A 24,199-nucleotide genomic window follows, 5' to 3' on the forward strand; every position below is an offset into this window, starting at 1 on the left:
CACGGGCCGCAGGGGACACCGCCTCGGCACCTCACCCACCTTGGTGCTCAGAGCTGAAGGGGGACACCCCATAACGCCTCCTGCCGCCCCCACAGAGTGTGGAAACCACACCATGGATAGAACGCCCCGGCTGACCGAGCTCTGTAATCAAGGGCCATCTCAAAACTGAAAATTTCTTGACACAGGACCTGAGGTCAGGTTTCTTACTATGGAACACTCAGACGTCCCTAGGAGAAGACAGCTCCTCAGAGAAACCGAGTTTCTGGTGCTGAGTTAAGGATCACCCACCGGATCTCTTCATTGATGACGTCCAGCTGCTCCTGCATCATCACGGTCAGAGTCTTGGCATCGGCCTGCCTGCTGGGCGACAGCTGAGTGGCGAGCTGAAGAGGGTGACCCTGTCGCCCTCGTCGTCAGACACGCCCTCGTCACTCTCAAAGGCCTGGGCCACGTCGGCCAGCATGCTGGCTTGCTGCGTGTGCTCGCCAGTCCTGCTCCTTTGGGGTCTGCACCTGGGCACGAGAGGACCACGTCTCATCAGCGACATTCAGGGCAGCTCAAGTCTATCAGGAACTGAACCCAATTTTACATGGAAGCCCTGACTCTGGATAAATGGGCCATGCTCATGAGACACTGCCATCTCTTAAGCGAACAGGACTCAAGAAACAGGCAGGGGAAGAATCCAGTTCCTAGATGGCCTGGTGACACTCAGGTCTCAGCGTGGACGGCAGGCAATCCTATGAGGTTATTCACAAGGGTGGGCTGATGGAGTCAGAGACAGAAACTGAAAATTACAAAAATACATCCATGCCTCCATCAGCCAGGCTGGAGGAAAATAAGAAAAAAGAACCTTTCAGCTCGGCAGCCGCTGGGTCCCTATCAGCGGTCATCACTGGTACCAGTTCACCAGAGTGTGCCGTCCTCCCAGGCTCCCAGACCTCCATTTCCCAGGCTGGTCTGAACACCCACAGACAGGAGCGTGCAGGGGCAGCCAGGAGACGGGAGGGCCAGCCCCTCCGCAGCTCTCCTCTCGGGACACAGGCCCTTGGGCTGTTCTGGGGGATGGCTCCTCGCACCGCAAGGGTGGCTCTGTCATCAGAGACACATGGGATAGTGCCTGCGGGGCCCCGTGCCACCCTCCCGCTCTCACACCTCACACCCTTGTCTCTGAAAACATCCCCCCTGCCACACTGTCACCCAGGTCCTGCCTTCTTTCCCAGACATGACCTCAAAGGAACTGAGGGGCAGCCTCAAGGTGCTGGCTTGCTGGCTCCCTACCCCTGTGGCCAGGGCCCTGGCCTCCTGTGTTCATCACGACCCCGCCCCAGGGCTGGGCTACCCCATTCGCTGGCTCCAGGACCACCTGCCATCATTCCTGCTCTGCTCCAGAGAACCAGCTGCCTATGGGTTCACCCCCATCAGCCTGGTCGTCATGTCCTCTCCCTTCTCTCGCCTTCCAATCTCACAAGGGGAACCAGCAGATTCCTCCTCCAGGGCTCCCTGCAGTGCGCACTGCGGGTCTCTGAAAGCTCCTTGGGAGTGGCCTCTATGGTCCCCCTCCCCGCCAGGTCTCCACTTCTCTGCCAGCAGGCGGTGAGCCCCGCCCTGCAGGGCAATTCCCCGGGGGCTCGAGGAACCCGTGTTACCAAGCCCCTTCCCTTCCTTGCCCTCCCCCACGCCACCCCCCTCCCCCCAGCATGTCTCTCCCTGGGCTCCAGGCCATGCCTTCCCTTGGGGTTATTCCTCAGTCCCTTGTGCCCCTTTTCAACCTTGGAATGCAGGATGCCCCATACCTCTACCCTTGCACCCCATCTCTCTCCACTGGCACCCACCTGGTGACTTTACCGTGCTCGTGCCTTTAAATTCCATCTGTATGCCCACGACCCCAAGTCCACTTTGAGCTGAATGAGTTCTCTCCCGGATGCAGGCCGAACACTCAGCTGTTCTCCTGACACGTCCCCGGGACACCCAATGGGCTCGTCCACCTCAACAGGGCTGAGGCCCGGCTCTTAGCTCCCTGCCCCGGCAGCCCTCCTCACCTCAGGAAACAGGCTCTGGCCTCGAGCTGCTCAGGCCTGAGCCCAGGCTCCTCCCTGATGTGGCCTGCTCTCTCCCTTGTCCCCGCTGGTTGACATGACCCTTTTTCTATCTCCGAGTGGCTACTTCTCTTCCTGCCTCTGGGTCTCTGGTTCAAGGTCACCCTCCTGGTGTCAACTCACTGGCCACCCTGTTTACACACGATCATTCCTTCCTCCTTGGACAACTCAGGCACTCTGGTCTCCTTTCCCTGCTCATTACTGTTCAACAGGCTGCGCGGGTTTAAAAAGGGGTCCACAAATTCTTCCATCCTCCTCCCTTCAAGAGGCAGAAGGGGCAACTCCTGCTCAGCCCCTGAGCGAGGCAGGACTTTGCAGCTCACTCTCGCAAACAGAAGTAAAGGTGTGCGGCCTCGAGACCAGGGCGTGAAAGGCCCCGGGCTAAACCCCACGCTCTCGCTCTCAGAGGGTATTCCGAGGAAAGCCAGGCCATGGGAAAGCCACACGGCAGGGACCTCCGCCTGTCCCCAGCAGCCAGGTGAGTCTGAAAGCCTGCCATCCAGCCCTGGGGGGCCTTCCCTTGCCCTCAGGAGGCCGTGAACCAGGCCCGCCTGCTACAATGCACAGGCACTGGGGACTGTGAGGCTCCCTGGGAAGTCACTAAGCTTTGCAATGATTCGTTACGTAGCAGTGGATAAAGGACACACACGGTTTTTAATTCACTGCTGGAGTCCTACTTCTGACCATGTCTGGCCCAAACTAACTGCTCACTGAATGTGGAAGCTCAAAATACAGACATGTATGAACAAATACACGACATGAATGAGGCGAAAAGATAAAGGCACTTAAACTCCCAATGAGAATTCTTCTCACTATAAGCTGATGGATATGTGTATCCATTTACTCGTAGGACGATTTCAAAACTGTGCTAATTAGTACCATACTGGGCCTCACAGTAGGCCACAAATAATCAAAATTGGTTAAGGAAAAAAAGCATGCCTTCAAAGTAAACTCTTAGCCAGAAAAAGGAAAATGGGAAGACGTAAAGCAATCTATCAGCGCTTTGCTCCAAACCCACCTCAGGACCACGGTGTGAGGGGGCAGGTGCCTCACAAGGTGCCCACCAGGGACGGGAAGGGGGCAGCGGGGTCCTTGCCTCAGATGGCTCATCGTGCAGCGCTGCCAGCCGGCCTTTCTGGGGGCACCGCAGCACCGCCCCATTGCCCAAGGAGTCTGCCGGCCGGTCCGCCACAGGGAACCTGAGGTCCGGGGCGCTGCCCAAGTGGGGTCGGCTGAAACACACGGGGAAGAAGAGTGCTGTTAGAAGAAAAGAGAGCTCACTCTGTCAGACGAGCCAGAGCCTGTCCATTTGGAAGATCGGCAATTTCACAGCAAAAGGGCCCCCGGGAGGGCACTGCCCTCCTGGCTCCAATAGCAACAGGCCGCCCGCTGCTCTGCAGACACTCAGGGCTCATCCCCAGCAGCTGGAAAACTCCCGTATGTGGGGAAGGCAGTGCTGACGCGAGGGTGTGGAGCTGACTAGGACAGGATCGGCTGTCTGGGGTTGGGGCGTCCAGGGTCCCCCTGGAGCCCGCTCTCAGGTCCCAGGGCAGGGCGTGCACCTGCTCTGCTTTCCCCTTGGCACGCCACCTCCCCTTTGGCCCACGCCTGCTCTGACCTCCCTCTCACACGGGAAGTCTGTGGATCACAATCACCGGTCTGCCTGGAACACTGTCTGCACCGCTCTCAGTGTTTTTAAAGGCGCCTCAGACAACCCGCAGCAGAAAAGCCTCGGACCCACAGCTCGGAGCTGAGCAGCATTGGTGTCTCCCATTAAAGCAGAGGTGAGCGTGTCACCAGAGTCTGGGCTGAACAAGGCCCAGCACAGATGCTCAGGCCCTGAGCACTAAGGCCTGGGCCTGCAGGTGCCAGGAGCTCACTCAGCAGGGGCCTGCTGGGAGGCAGGGCAGCCCCGCCTTGACTGTGAGCTGCCTGCACTGCAGGACCACCCGGGCTCTGCTCAGTCTTGTCTCTTGGACGAGGGTGGTGCCTTCATGTGCAGGATTCCGTAAACCCAGGAGACAGGGCCTTCCTCCGAGGACAGGACACCCCATATGTCTGCAGAGTGGCCAGGGCCAACCACCAGCTCAGCCTACTCAGGGTCACAGGCTGCTCTGCTCGACGGTTTTGCGAACACTGTGCTGCACAGGAGATGGAAGTCTGGAATCTCCCGGAGCCACACCTGTCTTCCCTCCCATCTCCCCTCCCTCCTGACAGAACTGTTCCCTTCTCTGCTCCACTTCCACTCAAGGGCCTGGGGCTAGAGCACACTTGGGAACTGAGTGGGGGGGGGTACCACACAGTCCCGCTGTGGACTGGGGACCCTCGAGGGTCCTCTGAGGGCCACAGAGGCCTCCGGGTTGGGTCGACCCCCAACCATCACCTCCCAGTCCCCTCGCGGGGTGCAGCCTCCATCTCTCTCCCCCTCCTCACCCGAAGCTCTTTCCTCCGGGAGAAGGTCTCAGAGACAAGGTGACCAATTCCTCTGAGAGGTCCCACCAAATACGCCATGCCTGCCCTGCCTGTGAGCCAGTTTTCAGTCCCCACTCCCTCCCTCCTGAGGCAGCACAGTGCCCCCCACCCAGCCCACACTGCCCACAAGCCCCACTCTGAGGCCCCACCTGTGCTGCTAAGTCACTGCTGTGACCCCTCCAGAGCTGCCTCCTGGAGACACCCCTCACTCGCACCAGCCGCTGTGGCCCACTGTCTTCAGAGCACAGCGGCTCCTCCTGCCCCACGGCTGCTTCCTCTTCTCGTCTCTCACTCTCACTGACACACACGGGACTGGTGACCAGGCCCGAGGCTTCTCCATCTGAAGCCCCCAATTGTGTCAGGCCTCGGTTCCTGGCACCAGGTCCCTCCTCGTTACCCAAAAACCCCCAAGAGGAGGAGGACGTGTCCACCTCCTCTTCCTCCACTGTCTACGCAGTCCTCCTCACACTCACCTCGTCCACCCCGGGAGCACGGGTTCCCCACCTCTGACAGCCCCAGCCCCTCACCCTGGAGGAGCTCTGCCACCAAGTCCGGCCACGTCCCCTCCTGTTCTGCAGGGCACGTGCTCTCCTTGAACTCCACCCGCCGTGGTTTCAGACACAGGACCAGTTTCTGGCTCTGCCTTTGTCTCAAATGACATCTCCTTTTCTCTAGAAGAAGGCTGGGTGGGGGCTCTGGACTGCGAGGATCCCCTAAGCACACAAACACAGAAATATGCGTATGGGCTCCAAACTGTCTCCTAAGTCAGGATTCAAGCAGTAGTCCATTTCCTACAGATGAATGAATGTCACCAGTAAGCACTTAATAACCTTTGCTAAAGTTTATCTCTCACTTGTGACCATTTTCCGTGAAGAAGCCAAAGAAACATTTAAATACTTAATAAGAATTACCGCCCCTATAACAACGAGGAAGAAAAAATCAGGATGCTCAGTAATCTGCTCTCCTCATTCACAAGCCAGGTGATTCCTCCCACCGCAGTCCAAAGACTACAGGTCATTAACCTTCTGCGACTCTTCAGAAACATCAGTGTCACAGTCTGTCAGGCCCCTCAGATGAATACGCCCAAATATCAACTGGCCAGCCCCCTACTTCCAAACCTCTGCCTGTGGTTTTGAGTGTTGTCAATCCTGTGACGACCACTCCGTGGTACCAAGTTTGACCCTAAGGAACGATGCTTGTCTCTTCCCTCTCGCTGGCCACGAAGCTACAGGCTCCTTGAGGTGCGACCAGGAGCAACACCCAGTCATACTGTCCACACACCAGACAGGCCCTTGTCACACTCGACAGCGCTGAGGGGAGCTGCCTGGGGGAGCAGCCTACCTGTGGTGGAAGGGAGCCCCTCTCAGTCTCGTCTGGTCCACTTCGGCTCTCAGGGTTTCCAGGTTTAGAATCAGCTGGTCCTACGAAACAGCAAATGACACAGCCTGCACCGCTTGCTTTCTGGATGTAAAGTGACTTGCACCAAAATGTGCAGAACAGGTTACATCAGTAGGTATCAACTCCCAACACTGTAATTCTGAGAAAATGTTCTCTAAGAGTCCCTAGCAAATAGAAACACTCAGAACAATATTAACCCTTATAAACCATAATGAAGAGGAAGTTCCATCTCAGGTGTAGAAAAGGTTTCTCTGGAGGAAACATGGCAAGCCATTAACAACGATGAAGTCTGTAGAGAGAAGCTAGACTTCAGGCGGGGGTTTCGGGTCAGGGGGACACGACTCACTCTATTGCCCTCCCTCCTCTCACTGCTTTAAACTGTCTCCATGGAGCTCACCTGCATTCCTCACATTCATTCCTCTACAGCCCACTTCACTTGCTCATGGGGTAAAACAAGTCAAACGGGCCAAGTCTGTGAGTCACTCAACTCAACCTGGAAGCTCTGTGCTGTCGGCCACGGCAGTCACTCGCCTCGTACAGCCCCTGAGCACGTGAGACAGGCTGGTGCAAAGCCCGATGTGGAAATCACACAGAGGATTTCAAGACTCGTGGTGAAAGAAGGACGTCGAGTAGCCCGTTGGTTTTTAGGAAATTTTAGATTGTGTAGGTGGCTCATATTATCTTTCTGACGCACAGCACAGTCCACGTGAATGGCTCACGCTTTGTCTGAGCTTTTGGGTGATCCCTGAAAGGACTACTCAGAATTCTGAACCGCACACAACAGCCACACACTCTAAATCCATCTATAATGCAAACACATTCAGTGTTCAAAACCAGAAGTGCTATACGTGTTATAGCAGTGGATTAGCCATAAGGAAAATGGAACTCGACTTCTGCTAAGCATCTGCTCAAACTCATGTCCACTGAGTTGGTGATGCCGTCCAACCATCTCATCCTCTGTCATCCACTCTCTTCCTGATTTCAATCCTTCCCAGCATCAGGGTCTTTTCCAATATGAAAATTCATATGAAAAAACTGGAAATAATTACCTCAAGCAATTTTTAAATGCAATAACAAAGTTGCCAAGTCTGTGTTTTGTAAGATGAGCATCAATTTCAAGGTTTAAAAAGCTGTTTTAGGACCTACTGTATTAAAAAAAATAATGGAGAGAAGACAAAAGAATGATCTATTTGAGATTGGCCCTGTATGAGAAATTGCTGAGACTAATTGACGGGACGGGTCATGGGTATTTATTATACTACTCCATCCACTTTTGTGCATGTTTGCAATTCTCAATCGTAATACATTTAAAAAGTTCATTTTCTGTTAAAGCAGAGTCTTCTCCAGCAACACAATTCGAAAGCATCAATTCTTCAGTGCTCAGCCTTCTTTATGGTCCAACTCTCACACCCATACGTTACTACTGGAAAAACCATAGTTTTGAGTATATGTTTTGTCATATATGGTTTGAGTATATGGTTTGTCGGCAAAGTGATGTCTCTACTTTTCAATATGCTGTCTATGTTTGTCATAGCTTTCCAAGGAGCAAGCATTTTCTAATCTCATGGCTGCAGTCACCGTCTGCAGTGATTTTTGAGCCCAAGGAAACAAAACCTGTCACAGCTTCCACAATAAGGCATCGGCATTCAAAGATTTTTAAAGCAAAACAAAAGTTGACTTTGAATTGGCTTAGTCTAGTCATAAACAGCATCCCGATCTCAACAGCCTCTGAGCAGCAGTTATGAAAGTAAGAAGTGCACCCCTGATCGGCAGATATTGAGCTCTCTGCCTAAGCGGGGAGGGCGCCTCACCGCGGGTCTCACGATGGGAGTCAGAACCACTGCCCCCTGGAAGTCCACCTGTGAGGCTCTGCAGTCCAGGCCCAAGAACACAGGTATGGTGGGGACAGTACTGACACGTGAGGCTGGACCCGTGATCCCCACTCCATTTCCTGGATGGTCTGTATTGCCGTGTGGCCAACCTTTCCAGGAAACCTCTCTCAGGACTCGGTGATGCGAGCCTCCACCATCACCCTTTCCTGATGCACCTTCTGTTGCAGGGCAACTGCGGTTCTCCTGTCTAGAGGCAGCCATCCTACACACACACTGTGTCTGGACCAGCGGTTTGGCATGTGGGACTCCAGCGCCACGTCTGAGGCAAGCAGGCTCCACACCTGGGTGCCATGCCTTCAGTTTCATGGGCCCCGGGCTGGCACCCCTAGGTTTGTCTGAGGGGCAGTTGGGAGGTCCACCTGTATCCCAAGCAGCTCCCCGGACTGGCTGGTCAGAGCAACAAGCAGCCTCTTTGAATGTGGGGAAGCCCTGGCTCCTACCCACTGCCTATGGGTGACCACCTCTGGCCCTGCTCCCAAGGAGGTGGGTGCCCAGATCAGCAGATGGGGCCACACAGGCACACACTCGATGCCAGAGACGGGAGTGGTGGAGAAAGGCAGTGCTGGCCCCCGCCCAAGCCACGTCTCCTGCCCAGACGCCGCCTCCCTGTCAGCACAGGCACCCGCTGCAGCTCCTTGTTCTTTGCCTCCAGTTGGGCCTCCATCTGGCGCAGCCTATCCTCGATGCTGCTGTGTCTCTCTCTTCTGCCTGTCGGCCAAGAACAGCATCAGCTCCGCTCACAACAATCCTGTCCTGACAGCACGCGGGCTGTGATCGCAGGGGCGGCAAGCGGGCCATGCTCTGTGAGAACCACGGGCCCTGGGTTCGCCGGGGGCACGCCCGCATGCCTGCTCACACAGCCTGCCGCGGCTTCGTGCGTGACACATGGCTCATGGAGGATGCTGGTGACCAGCTCGTGAGAGGAGACGTGCTCCCCGTGCCCCAGGCCCCACACCCACGGCCGCTGCGCTCCCTCCTGGGACTGCCTGTGGCGAGCCCGCGTGGGCAGCAGACAGCGGCAAACCCGAGGCACACGTTCTACCTTCCTAAGCTGGGAAGGAAGTTCGAACCGTTTAGCCTCCTGAGTGGTAGAGCTTCCGGAAGACAAAAGGTCGGACTACAAGGCCGACTGGGGATGGACAGCAGAGATGCCAGGGCAGAGGAGAAACCAAGCCTGGAGAGGAAGATCACAGGCAGAAGTGTGCCCCCTGGCGGCTGTTAGTGCCCCTGCTCTGGGAGGGTCTGTGAGCACCGGACACCGGCGGCCTCCCGCGACCTGATGGCCCCTCGGGCGCTCACTGAGCTCCTGGCAAGGCTTCTGACAGCCGCGTCAGCACAGACCCGGCCTGACTCTCTATGTTCAGCCAGTGCACACCGGCAGTGCAGGGCAACACCTTTCCCGTCAGAAGGACAGGGTGGCTGGCTGGCTGGCAATGGGGTCGATGCCCCCAGCAGCGCCACATCCCAAGGACATGGCCTCTCACCCACGGGCTCCTGGGAACGGCGAGTGGGGAGTGGGGCCTCGGGTCTGCATGTGCCCTGCTGGGACTTCTTTAACAAGTGTATGGATAACAACTTAAAACTGTGTTCATTACAGAGCTATTTTGGCCATCTCTTAAACGAGAATGGGATTTTTCTAGGTCTCTATCCTGCTAGGCTTTGAGTGGCTGACTGAACTCTGAGCAGCAGTGACTCGGAGCTGAAGCGTCCTAGGCACACACACAATTCGGGACAAAACTGGAGGGAAATTAACGTAGGGATGACGCAGAAGTGGGGCGTGCCTGACACTCAGGGAGCGCTCCCATCTCAGACGGGCAGCACGACCCCCACGTCTGCACTCCTGTGTGGACTGAGCAGCACGGGCAGGGGCGCGGTGGGAGAGCAGGGGAACAGGCCCTCCCTGTGCCCGCCCCCCAGGGACCCAGAGCAGCACCTTGGAGAGCGAGGCCACCCTCTGCGCCTGCTCCGCCTCCACCTCGGGCAGCGTCTCTGCCCTCCGCAGTCTCTGCTGCGGCTTCTCTACCAGCTCCAGGCGCTCCTGCAACCTGCGGTTCTTATCCTCTGTCTACAAAGGGAGAGCAGAGGATCAACACAGGCCGAGAGGTGTAGCCACTGTCGCTTTAAGTAAGCTGAGACAAAACCTAAATGCACGTGTCTAGTGGATTCATTCTGTTTCGGAAGCTCCCTCAGGGTAAATTTTCTCTCAGTGTTCCTGGGCTTGGTCTCAGTGAGCAGAACGCCTCCTGCCAGAGTATTTGCTTTTCCTAAACATTCCCCAAGGACATCTTAAAAAAAAAAAAAAGTTCTTCTATATTAAAGAAGATCTGTAGAATCTTATTCATTCTTATTGACAAGTTAAGGGAAGAAGGGTTCACTACAGACCCTTCTTAAAACATCACCAGAATCATCATTTAGAGGGAACCCTACCGACCGCAGATGGCTACGGGCGTGTAAGCCAAAATATGGCTTTCATCTCCTCTGAAATACAGACCTGATAAGAGCACGCCTGGTGAAATGCCAGTCAACTAGTATTTGTAAATGCACGATTATTCTTTTAACAGATCTTCTTACTCTGAAAAACTTTCAATGTAGAACATTTAGACAGATTCTTTTTTAAAAAACAAACAAAAAAAATAAACTATCTATAAGCTCAGGTTCCTGAGAGGTTAGCATTTGTTTCTAAGCAGCTTTCTTACTTTTTCTGTGTGCGTATTCCTCTATGTACGTACACAAACAATATGCTATGCTTTAAAACCCGCAGAAAACAATAGCATATGGTACATAGTATTTTCTGATCTGCCTTTTACAGCCATTATTTTGTATATCATGATGCTTTTAATTAGCATTCCCCATCATACTTTTCAATGGCTTTCTAGTATTTTATTTTTGTGGTGGGGACAATGATACACTTTGGCACACACCAGACCGACTCACTTTGTTTTGGAGACGCCAGATTTGGTTTTCCTGGTTAAGTCCTGATTATCTGAGACCACTCGGGAACAGGAGCGAGTAAGGCTCACCACACCACAGGAAGTACAAACCCTAATCAGACTGGAGCTCTAACCCTGCCTTTTGTCACAGTGACCCCAGTTCCCAACAGGCAGCCAGCTGCCGTGAAGTTCCCTGCTGCTCTCTACTCTTTCGGTAACAACTCTAACAAGCCAACAGATTCACCTTCAAGTAAAACAAAAGAGTCAGGAATGGAATTCCACAAAATGGTTAAACCAAGTCCCAAATAATTCAAACCTGTAAGTTGCAGCCACCCGCAATTTTAAAAAATGTATTTCCTTCCAGTACAGCTGATTTACCATGATGTACATCCACACTTTGGAACACAGTATTTTAGGGTCATAAGAACTTTACACTGGGACTTGATTTCCAATGTGGGAGTCACATGAAAAGATCTTTACCTTCCTTCCTCAGTAATTCACTACTATAAAAGTCAGACACAGTTCATAAAAGCCATTACCTGTCGATGCCTAGAATCCTTATTTGCAATTTCATTTTCAAGTTTATTACTGATGTCGTCCTAAGTTTCAAATCAAACATAAATTTAACGTCCTCAGAATATAAGTCCTAGACACGGCAGTTTTCTCGGACGTGAGCAAAAATGCGCCTATCCCAAAGGTCACGTTTGCCACGATTGGCACCCATCTGTCTTAACGTTCTGTCCAGCCACTTGGTTTACCAAGCTTCTTTTCTACATAATAAACCCAAACAGCAAACGAAAAGTATACTAAACTACCCTGTTATTGCAAGAATTCCAGGAGGGAAGGTATCTGGCATGAAGTCAGGACCTCTGTCTGCTACACCATACAGGTGGGCTTGACCCAGAACAAGGAGGGACCTTCAACAGATCCAACGGGGAGCTCTGAGGCTCGTTTCCTCGAGTGAAAGTTGGAAAAGTCTCATGCAATTTCCTCAGAATTAAAGTAGAATATTAACGAGTGGAAACAGAAGTCAAATTGTACACAACTGGGAGCAGCCTTCTCAAGCCTAGTTCTTCAAAAGCAGAGTTACACCACATGGATGAAACGCTCAAACCAGGACCAGAACTTGCTGCTGGTGCAACTCCTGTCCGCCACTTCAAAATCCACTTCAGGTCCCTCCCTGGTCACTAAGTAACCAATGTGGGCAAAGTCCTAACTTTAAAAGTGAAAGGTCTTGAAAATGCGTTTTCTAGAATTCTATACGTATTAAACTCTGCCACCTAATCTCCTGTTGCCAAAGAGTAGTGTGAATAGCTTATGCAAACCTGTGCAAATATTTCTGTTTTGAGTTCTCACACAGAATTACTCACACCAAGCTACTAAACAAGTACACCTGCTGTACCACATGTTGGAGGGGTTCTCTCTGAGACGGTCTCACGGGGGAGGGGTGGGCCGGGTGGGTGCTGTCTGTCTGTGCACAGAGGAGAGGTGAGGCTCACAGGAAGAGGCCTGAGTCCCCAGCACTCTCTGTTTTCACAGTGACCGCTAGGGAGTTTCTCATAAATCAGGACACCCGCAGACATGACCGCCAGAGACATCACGATTCCACATGGTTACACAGCTCGGGCCTGAGGATCTGAGGGTGAGCAAACACCACTCGACTTGTCTGACCGCCGGTATCACTGTCACACATCCCTTCAAGGAGCGGAACCTCAGAAAACTCGAGAAGATGGCCAGGCAAGCTGCCTCAGCAGAGCCCACACAGCATGCTCCCATCTCTCCGAGAGAACAGGCTCCACAGGTGTCACCAGACTCGCCTGAGTGAATCAGAAGCAAATTTCAGCATCATCAGGAACACATTCGACAGGGAGTAGCAGGGGGCGGGGATGAACTGGGAGACTCGGGTTGACATATATACAGCACTGATACTACACATAAAGTCAACGAGTGAGGACCTAGTGTACAGTACAGGGAAGTCTGCTCAGTGCTCTGTGGTGAAGCAAATGGGCAGGAAATCTAAAAGAGAGACAGATACGTAAATAGATAGATAGATAGATAGATAGATAGATAGATAGATGACTGATTCACTTTGCTGTACAGCAGAAATTGACACAGCAGTGTAAAGCAACTATACGCCAATAAATGAATGAATGGATGAATGAATTTTTAAAAAAGGAACACAGTGGGCCCCCTAGAACTTGTGGAAATGAGGAGTCCACACCCAGGGTGCGGCACAGCGTCAGGGCTGCCCTCATGTTGGTCCACTGCCAACGGACCGCCTGGACCAGGCCTCTTCTACCCCAGAGACCTCGACGCGGAGGCAGGGAGGCAGCCAGTTGTGGTCTGTCCAGTGCTCTGCTCTTACTCACGCAGCCATCCCAAGGCTGAGATCCCCGGGAGAACAAGAAACCCACATTCCACCTCAGGACAACAGACACAGCTACAGTCACTCACTTCGCGGACATCCCGCTCAAGTTTTCTGTTCATGTCCTTGGACTTGAGGAGGTCTTTCCTGGCCGTGTCCAGGTCCTCCTCCAGATGTTTCACATGGGCAGAGAGGGCTGCCAGGCGCTCCTCCATCTGGCTCTGCTCCCGCAACTGCCTCTCTATGATTTCCTGGAGCTCCATCTTCTTAACCACGTCTTCCTTGTGGCTTAGAGAGCCGTCGGAGGGTCTCTAAGGGGGAAAGGAAGCCTTACACAGCCTGGTTTTGGGAGGGAGGGAACACAGTACTTCCGGGCAATCTGTGAGGTCAAAACTGCCTTCTGTGCTCTGGGACCTCACAGGACCCTCATGGCCACTCAGACCTACATGGTGCATCGGTGAGAGGTCCCAACAGCCCCGCACAGACTGGATGGTAAGACGAGAACCAGACAGAGAGCGAGACCAAGGACTTGCCTTTCCATTGGCGCTTGGCATGTTTTCTTGCTCATGATGTACATCAAGCACCCTGTCCGTTAGTATCTTTTCCTGGTTATTCTCCTCTGAAAGAATCATCTGCTAAAACCAAAAAAATTGAATCAGAGTAAAGAAATAAGTAAAGACAGCAAAACTCCACCTGGAAAACTGAACTCTAAACTGAAAACACAACATAAAAAGAAAATACATGGTGATGCTATCCATCCCGAATAACACCAGGTGATTAGAGTCAGAATTTGTCTTCTACTGGACAAAGGGGTACTTAAGAGATCCTGCAACTCTGAGCCACAAGTCTAGTTTACTAGTCATTAAAATAACCCTGGTGGGCGGGTCCTCAATCAGAAAGATAAATAACATCTGATGCCCACCACTATAGCCTTCATTCTTTTTTAAAATGAAAGGATTCAAATGACAAACCCTTCACGGAAATTACACAAAGACTGATCAAACTTACCTCTTTATGTGTGGCACCTAATTCTTCTTCTAACAAACTACACCTTTCGAGTGCTACTCGTAATCACGCTCTCAACTCAAATAAAACGGGCCGAGTCACTGTGTGTTGATGTGTGTATATACGTTAGTACACTTCTTAGTGTATACTCACCCTAATACATGGATACTGTCACAGAATACCTTGAATGTCTCTCATTGATCTTAACGTCAAGAGAATCTGCTTGTTAACAGCTTTAAATTCTAAGTTTGAGAGAACAAAATGTTCTCCTAAATTAATTATTACCCAGTTTTTAACTGCAAATTGATATACAGAATATAATAAATCTTGAGACATTCATGCCAACTAATACTTTTTAACTGGGGGCTTCCCAGGTGGCTCAGTGGTAAAGAATCCGCCTGCCAATGCAAGAGGGCAGGTTCGATCCCTGGGTCAGGAAGATTCCCTGGAGTAGAAGATGGCCACCCACTCCAGTATTCATGACTGGGAAGCCCCATGAAGAGAGGAGCATGGTGGGCTACAGTCCACAGGGTTACAAAGATTCAGACTGAGCATGTATGCAGGCAACGCTTTTTAACCATATAAAACTCTGAATTCTTACAGAAAAAAATGTATATACAAGAATTCAAGACGCTCAAAAGTCAACTAGTTACATAAATATGTGCATCATCCGCCTAACAAGGCAGCAAGTGTACAAATCCAGGACGGCCGGATGGCTGGTACCTTCTCGTCCAGGGCCTTGTGGTGTTCAAAGAGCCATTTCAGAGCCCTGAGCACCTCCACCTCACTCCTCATGCCGGCTGGGGACTGCGCCTGCCGCTTGCCTGCTGTCATCCCGACGGGTGGAATATATCGTGAAACCAGGCACTCCAGGTGCTCCAGCAGCAGCTGCAGGGCAGGGCCAAAGGAACACCTTCAACCTCATGCTCGAACTCCGGGCCGATAACTCCTCTCAGCCTCACGCTATAGCCGGAAACATGCTAAGGCGCGTCGGAATCCTGCCAGTTCAGTCGAAAATTACAGTGGACTTCCCCAGGGGTCCAGTAGTTAAGACTCCACACTTCTGCAAGGATCATGGGTTTTAACCCCTGGTCGGGGAACTAAGATCCCACACAAAGTGTAGCGTGGACAAAAATGTAAGTTAAGAGAACTCCCCCCTCATATGTACTAAAATTACATTAGCTCTCATCAGAAATTTGAAGCAAGGTATGAGAACCCAGAACTGATCCACCCTGGTCTGTTCAGTGGGAAGATGTGGAAAATGACTTGAAAATCAGACAAAGTTTAAAGACAGCACACGGAGGCCAGCCGTGACCCCCGAGGGGCAAATGTCAACACGTGAGAATCCCCCTACTGACCCTGGTGTTGTTTCTTTCAGCTTTCAGCTGAGCGATTTCCTCTTTGCTTTTACAAAGCTGCTCCCTGTAGGTGTATCCTTCGGGAGTTGGAAATTCCTAGAAAACAGTTAAATGAGAAACTAAATGCAAACATAAATTAAAAAGAGAGCAAGACTGTGAAGACTGACCCTGTCAAGTCTCTCCAGGCTCCACACAAAGGATCTCCATGCCCATCCAGAGGAGAGGGGTCCACTGACCCCAAGACCACACAGACCACCACAACTCAGACCGGCCTTCAGCCTCCACCTCGACCTGGCAGGCACGCGGCAGGAGAGAACCTGGAATCCAAGCCTGCCTTCTCAAGACCCAGGGACATATGAGAAACTTTCCAAAACATAAACCTAACAACAAAGTGGATAAAGAGATTCTTAAACGACACACAGACCTGGAGCCACTGGGGAGAGTGAAGAAAAAAAGGAAGGTCTACAAGGCCACGAGGCTTTGGAGTGTTCCTCTGGGAAAAAGGCAGATGGCACCTCAAAGCCATCTGTTAGCCTGACTCCACAGAAGCCACCCAGTCATTCAATCAACTGGTTAAAATGTTAAATTTATGTTATATGAACTTACCACAATTTGCGTGCATGCGGGGCCGTCCACGTGGTGAACTTGCTCAAACTGAACCACACGGAGTCTTTCGTTCTTCTATTTTTCTTTGCAGAAATTAAAAAAAATCCTGGGCTACGTATCCACTACTACATACTGAGTGTTCAGCACCCAGAACAGTGCCCAGCACTTGTAAGAGGCATGTAGTAGACATGTGTAGCTATGAGGGTGTATGTCATACACGTAAGCAGTAGGTACCTGTCATTAAAATACTGGACACACTGGTCTGTGCTTTGTAACATGGGAGACATTAACGGGTTTAGCCGTTCTGCTTCAAGGACTGACTCTCTAGCTCGATCCTCATGCCCCAGAGATTCCTCCAGCCCGTATATCCTTTCTTTGCAAGAAGGGAGACATTAAGGGCCTTACCCTTTCTGCTTCAAGGACTGACTCTATAGCTCAGTCCATGTGCCCCAGTGACTTCTCCAGCCAGTGTTTGCCTTCTTGTGGGGCCCCCGCCCATCCTCCATGCAGCAACTGCACAACCTCTTACAAGGTAAAGCTGCTGGGGTCGATCCTGCCCACTAAGGCCAGAATGCCCTGGCCGGCAGGGTCCACAACTATGCTAACAAAATGAAACACAACCCCAGTGCTTTGCCGGGTGAGGGCCAATCTGACGGGCCCAGCCCCCGGCTGCTCTCACCTCAGGCCGCTCTGCTTCCAGGACGTGGGCCGAGGCCAAGTCCTTCCTAGTCTTCGCCTTTGCCTTGGGGTTGCAGATCTGGAATAACGCCCAAAGGCGGGCCCTTCTGCGACCCATCCTCGCGGATAGGGGCAGCCCCCCACTCGGGGGCAACCGCTGTTTCACGGTAGGATACCTCGGCTACCGAGCTATCACCGCCAATCTCACACTACGACCACCACTCTCACACACACTGCTCTCACACACCACTCTCACACACACCGTTCTCACACTATGACCACTGCTCTCACACTATGACCACCAAATGGCATGAAGGCTCCGCCTCCAGCACATCTCCCAGGAGCCCAGAACTGGAACCCACTCGGTCACAAGGGGCTCCGTGGCAACAGGGGGGCTGGGCTCAGGTCCACTGTCAAGGGTGCAGAGAGGGGGGAGGGCCTGCCAAAAAGACAACAATTGAGTGTGGAGTGCAGGAGAAGGCAGGCTGTGCCCACAGCTCAGGCCCCCTGTCAAACATGACCCTGCAAGGTACTGGGTCACAGTCGAACCAACCAGTATAAACTCCTTCAGAAACCACCACTCCTGGGAATGAGCACGTCTTCTAAGTGGGCTTCTGCCCCCTCTACCCCCCAAACAAGCCTCCAGTGAGGCTACTGAAAGGGCAGCCCTGAACTCAAGGGTGTCCTCAGAACCCACTCAGCTGAGGAGGACTCACCACGCTAGCTGCCCCTCACTCTCACCCTGAGCTCAGTCCTCCCTGTCAGACTCCCTCACTCGAGCTCAGCAAGGGCTTGACCAACCTCACTCCAGGCACTTAAAATGAACCCACAGTGGGTACAGGGGTTCATTCAACCTGCTGTGAACTCGCCCTCTTTACTTCGACCCTCGGCTGCCAGACGACTCTGCCCCGTGGGGACTGCATGGTGGAGGTTCAGGGGTGTCCCTGCATCGAGCCGCGACAGCCAGCGCCTCCCAGACCCCGCCTGAGTCTCCCACCCCTCTCCTGGCTCCACTCCCACCCTCGCGGTTCTCCACTCGCCAGGGCACAGGCCACTTGCTCCTGGCTCAGCCCGGACCTCTGCTGTCATTTGAGGACCTCGGTCCCCAGGGTGCTTGGGGTCCTATATACACCCATCTCACCAATTACACACTCTGGGAGAGACAGGGTACAGTTTGGGGTCCCGCCCGCAGTTCACCCTGAACACGTTCTCTTTTTTTAGCTTTATCTACTGGAGTTCTCTGAGATGTGTTCTTAAAACATCAACTGTTGCTTTCAAAAAGACTGTAAGGTCACTGTGCTCAACTTTACGAATAAAATCTTCATTTTCCACCTTAAAGTGTAACTGGAGGGAAGACTAAAAGCAGTCATTTTTTCAAACTGAAAAAGAAAACCCACATGTGACCATGTCACAGAATACAGGTCACGTAACCCCTCCCTCCTCAGCCTTGGCCTCCACCACCAGCAGCCCGGCATTGCAAGGCCTGTCCTGGGCCGCCAGGGGCAAGGGCAGAGGGGAGGCCGGCTCCTCTGTCTCCAGGCCGCGTGGGCTGCCTGCTCCACCTCCTTCCCAAGTTCACGTGGCACTGAAACAGCCCAGGCAAGCTGGGGACTCTGACCAGAAACACAGCCATGGGTACCAAGCAAGGACCCCTGGTTCTTGTTTTCCCTGGTATCAAATTAACTTGATCAAGACAATTACTGTGACTGTTACATGTGGCTTCAGATGACAGAAGACCCCCGCCCCAGGGTGTCTCCACTTCCAGTGACAGATGCAAGCATCTTGTCGGTCAGCCTACCAAGAGCTAGAAAAGCTAAATAAGGTTTAAAAGAGGTCCTTAGGCAGCCACAATCCAAGATTTCAAACAAAAGCGAAGCTCAGTGAGGGAGCTGGAGACTGAGAGGGCCGCTCATTCCCTCGGGGCATCTGAGCAAAGCTGACTCTGTGAAGAAAAGGAAGGGAAAAAGTCAAGCAGAGGGGGCTGGCTAACACAGCTCTGGAGGGTTCCTTGGGCTGTGGAGACAAAAAGTCAAGCGCAGGCCTGACGAGTCAGTCCGGATGTCAGAAAACCTACCCAACACTCTGCCCAAACCGGCTGAGCGCTGACTATCAGTCACCTCGTGGTGCTCAGGAGAGACGGTGGGCTTCAGGACCTGCCGAGAACGCGGGGCCCTGGGAGGCACCCCAGGCTTCCAGACACTGGAGACGCTGGAAAGCTCCTCCCTGGGGTCGGGGGGAAGGTGGGTGAAGGCTGCTGAGACTGAGCTTAAAAGGACCCCCAAGCCTCAAGTACCTCAGGCCCTGAGTAAACAGACAGCTCTGTCCCCACTGGAGGTCTGCATCAGAGGAAACTCTGGAGAAGGCAGCATCACTCAGAACCTCTAGGGTTTTCCAAACATAATGTCCAACATGTAACCAAAGAAGCAAAAGAGGGTGTAACAACAAACAGGACCAAGAGAAAAAGAACTGAACCAGATCCAGAGGTATGAGATATATATCAGCGGATCAGAGGTATGCTAGAGGTATCAGATGCAAATGTCACCTGTTCAAAAATATACTTGACAAAAGGAAAAATTTCTGAGAATCAAAACCAATCTAGAACTTTACAATAACAGTGACTGAATTTAAGAACTCAGTCTCTGGCCTTAACATCAGATTGGACGTAGCTGAAGAAACGATTAGTGAACTGAAGGACGGATCGGTTACAATATATATATATAAGAGGGAAAAGGGATAGAATGTATTGAAGGAATCTGTTGTTAAACTATGTTGTTAAAAACTATAAATGGGGACCCTCATGGTGGAGAAAAGACAGAAAGGGGAATAAGAAATGCCTCCAGGGGTTGAAACTAAAGAGCCTCTTAGTGAAAGTGAAAGGGGAGAGTGAAAAAGCTGGCATAAAACTCAACATTCAAAAAATGAAGATCATAGTATCCAGCCCCATCACTTCATGGCAAATAAATGGGGAAACAGTGGAAACAGTGACACACTTTATTTTCTTGGGCTCCGAAATTACTGCAGATGGTGAAATTAAAAGATGCTTGCTCCTCAGAAGGAAACCTATGACAAATCTAGACAGCATATTAAAAAGCAGAGACATTACTCTGCCAACAAAGGTTCATTTAGTCAAAGCTATGGTTTTTCCAGTAGTCATGTATGGATGTGAGAGTTGGCCCATGAAGAAGGCTGAATGCCAAAGAATCAATGCTTCTGAACTGGGGAGTTGGAGAAGACTCTTGAGAGCCCCATGGACTACTAGGAGATCCAATCAGTCAGTCAATCCTAATGCAAATCAGTCCTGAATATTCATTGGAAAGACTGATGCTGAAGCTCCAATACTTTGGCCACCTGATGCAAAGAGCTGACTCATTGGAAAACAACCTGATGATGGGGAAGACTGAAGGCAGGAGGAGAAGGGGACGACAGAGGATGAGCTGGTTGGATGGCATCACCGACTCGATGGACATGAGCTTGAGCAAGCTCTAGGAGTTTGTGATGGACAGGGAGGCCTGGCATGCTACAGTCCATGGGGTGGCAGACAGTTGGACACGGCTGAGCGACTGACCTGAACTGAAGCAAAAATGTGCATATGAATGTTCATAACAGAGCAGTGTTATTCATAATAACCATAAAGAGCAAAATAAGGCAAAAGCAAGCAAAGGAAAGGAAATAACAAAGAAGAGAAGTCAATGACACTGAAATCAGAAAATCAATTTTTTTAAAAAAATCACACAACCCAAGAGCTGGTTCTTTGAAAACTTTAGTACAATTGATAAGGTTCTAGTACAAATGATTTAAAACGACAGAGAAACACAACTTAACCAATATCAAGAATGAAAAAGAGGGTATCACTAGAGACTGTACTGACATTAAAAATATAATAAGGAAGGACTTCCCTAGTGGCCCAGTGGTTAAGAATCTGCCTGCCAATGCAGGGGACATGGGTTCAATCCCTGGTCCAGGAAATTCCCTCATGCTTCAGAGTGACATGCCCATGTGCCACAACTACTGAAGCCCACACACTCTGCAGCCCAGGCTCTGCAACAAGAGAAGCCACCACAATGAAAAGCCTAAAACAAAGAGTAGCCCCCACACTCTGCAACTAGGGAAAGACTGCGCACAGCAGTGAAAACCCAGCACAACCAAAACTAGCTTTCACTTTCCAATAAAAATGTTAAAAATACCTAAGTAATATTACAAACAACTCTATGCATATAAACCAGACAATTTAGATGAAGTAGACCAATTCCTCAGACTGCCAAAACTCACCCAAGATGAAACTGATAATATGAACAGTCCTGTAACGATTCAACAAATTGAATTTGTCATTTAAAATCTCCTGAACAAAGATGTTCAGGCCTGATGCTTTCATTGGTAAAATCTAACAATTTTAAAGGGATACCAATTCTACACAATCTCTTCCAGAAAACAGCAGAGAACTAATCCAAACCAATTCTATGAAGTCCGGATTACTTAATATTCAGTTCAGTTTAGTTGCTCAGTCGTGTCCAACTCTTTGAGACCCCATGGATTGCAGCAAGCCAGGTATCCCTGTCCATCAGCAACTCCCAGAGTTTACTCAAACTCATGTCCATTGAGTTGCCGATGCCATCCAACCGTCTCATCCTCTGTGGTCCCCCATCTCCTCCTGCCCCCCCAATCCCTCCCAGCATCAGAGTCTTTTCAAATGAGTCAACTCTTCGCATGAGGTGGCCAAAGTATTGGAGTTACATCTTTAGCATCATTCCTTCCAAAGAACACCCAGGACTGATCTCCTTTAGAATGGACTGGTTGCATCTCCTTGCAGTCCAAGGGACTCTCAAGAGTCTTCTCCAACAGCACAGTTCAAAAGCATCAATTCTTTGGCGCTCCAAAAATCAAGACACTGTGGTATTGGTGGTGAAATAGGCACAAAGATCAACAAGACAGAATAGAGAACCCAAATATAAATCTATACAAGGACAGATAACTGATTTTTGAGGAAGAAGCAAAAGCAGCTCAATGGTGGAAGGATAGATAGCCTTCCCAACAAATGGTGCTTAAGCTATTGGATATTCACAGGCAAAAAAATGAAACTCACTTGATACAAATTAACTCAAAATTGATCACAGATTTAAATGTTAGACATAAAGCTATAAAACTTCAGAGAATTTGCAGACCCACTGAAGAATTCTTAGAAACGACACCAAAAATGCAGTCCCTAAAAGGAAAAAAAACTTGGTAAACTGGACTTTGTTAAAATTTAAGACTTCTAGTCTCCTAGACTTTGTTAAAAGGCTGAAAAAGCAAGCTACAGACTAGAATAAACTATTTACAAACTATATCTCCAACAAAGGATTTGTATCTAGAATCTATAAAGAACTCTCAAAGCTCAAAAGTAAAAAGCAATTCAACTGAAAATGAACAATATACATGAACAGACATTTTATCAAAGAAGATACATGAATGGCACATGAAGATGTTCAATATTATTAGTCATAAGGGAAATGCAAATTGAAATCATGTAAGATATCACATCATCTGAGAAAAGCTGAATAAAAAATAGTGAAAATACCAAATGGTGGTAAGAATGCTGAGAACATACGTCTCTCATACACTGCTGGTAGAATGTAAAATGGTAGAACTTCTACGGAAAATAGCTGAGTAGTTTCTTAAAAATTCAAATACATGCTTATCCTGCAACCCAGCAATCACACTCCTGGGCATTTATTTACATGGAAGGAAAATTTACGTCTGCACAGAAACCTGTACATGAATGTTCAGAGCAGCTTTATTTGCAATAGCAAAAAGCTAGAAACAACTCAGTATCCTTCAGTGGATGATTAAACAAACTGCAGAACATCTCTGTAACGGAATACTTCTCAGCAATTAGAAACAGTCACTACTGGTACATGAAGCAACTTGGATGGGTCTCAAGATATTATGCTAAACGAAAAAAGTCAATCTCAAAAGATTATACACTGTATGAATCTATTTATATAACATTCTTGACAAAATTATAGGGACAGAGAACAAATTAGTGGTTGCCTGGGAACAGGAAAGAGTGGTAGGGAGAAAGGAAGCACAAGAAAGATGTGGTGATAAAAACAGTTCTGTATCATTTTGGGGTTTTGTTTTCTTTTTGCCACGCAGGGGGTCTTGTGGGATCTCAGTTCCCCAACCAGGGATCTGAACTCGTGCCCCCTGCAGTGGAAGCACAGAATCCTAACCACTGGACTGCCAGGGAATTTCCACAGTATCTTAACCAAAGTGATGGCTCCATGAACTTATACATGTGATACAAATGCAAAGACAATAAAAATACATGGACATGTGCATATACAGACAGAAAAATGAGTACATGTAAAAACGGGTGAAATATGATAACGGGCTAAAGAGTATACCTATGATAACTTTCCTTTTTTTTTTTTTTAGATCACCTGTGCCTTTAAAACTTTTTATTTATTTATTTGGCTGTGCTGGGTCTTCACTGCTGAGTGCAGGCTTTCTCTAGCTGCAGTGAGTGGGGGCTACTCTCTAGTTGCAGTGTGCAGGCTTCTCATTTGCAGCGGCTTCTCTTGTTGCAGAACACAGACTCTAGGGAATAGAGGCTTCAGTAGTTATGGTACCTGGGCTCAGCTGTCCCGAAGCATGTGGGATCTTCCTGGATCAGGGATCAAACTGGTGCCCCCAGTATCAAACTGGCAGGAGGATTCTTAACCACTTGACCACTAGGGAAGTCCAAGGTCCCAGTTTTGATACTAATGGCTACATAAGATAGCAAGGCACAGTTCCTCAGCCCCCCGCCCCCAGTGAAACTAGCTACAGTATATAGAATTTCTACACTCCTTTAATTTCCTGAGCTGCTGCTGTTGCTAAGTTGCTTCAGTCGTGTCCGACCCTGTGCGATCCCATAGATGGCAGCTCACCAGACTCCCTTGTCCCTGGGATTCTCCAGGCAAGAACACTGGAGTGGGTTGCCATTTCCTTCTCCAATGCATGAAAGTGAAAAGTGAAAGTGAAGTCACTCAGTCGTGTCTGACTCTTAGCCAGCCCATGGCCTGCAGCCTACCAGGCTCCTCCATCCATGGGATTTTCCAGGCAAGAGTACTGGAGTGGGTTGCCATTGCCTTCTCCCTGTGAGTCTATAACTATTTTCAAGTTTAGGGATTCCCTGGTGGTCCAGTGGTTAAGAATCCACCTTGTAATGCAAGGGACACCAGTTCAATCCCTGGTCTGGGAAGATCCCACATGCCACAGGGCAACTGAGCCAGTGGGCCACAACTAGTGAGCCCGAGCTCTGGAGCCTGCAAATTGCAACTATTAAGCCCACGCTCCATGACTACTGAAGCCTATGCACTTTCGAGCCTGTGCCCTGAAACAAGAGAACCCCCTGCAACGGTGAAGCTCTTAAACCACA

The 24,199-nt window shown here is 50.4% G+C and overlaps 1 pseudogene; it reads right to left on the reverse strand.

The window, feature by feature from the left end:
• Nucleotides 1-288: 288 nt before the first annotated feature.
• Nucleotides 289-16,918, reverse strand: LOC113888929 (annotated as a pseudogene).
• Between the last annotated feature and the right edge of the window lie 7,281 nt (nucleotides 16,919-24,199).

This window comes from Bos indicus x Bos taurus, unplaced genomic scaffold (assembly GCF_003369695.1).
Source record: "Bos indicus x Bos taurus breed Angus x Brahman F1 hybrid unplaced genomic scaffold, Bos_hybrid_MaternalHap_v2.0 tig00003199_arrow_arrow_obj, whole genome shotgun sequence".
NCBI classification, from domain to species: Eukaryota; Metazoa; Chordata; class Mammalia; order Artiodactyla; family Bovidae; genus Bos; species Bos indicus x Bos taurus.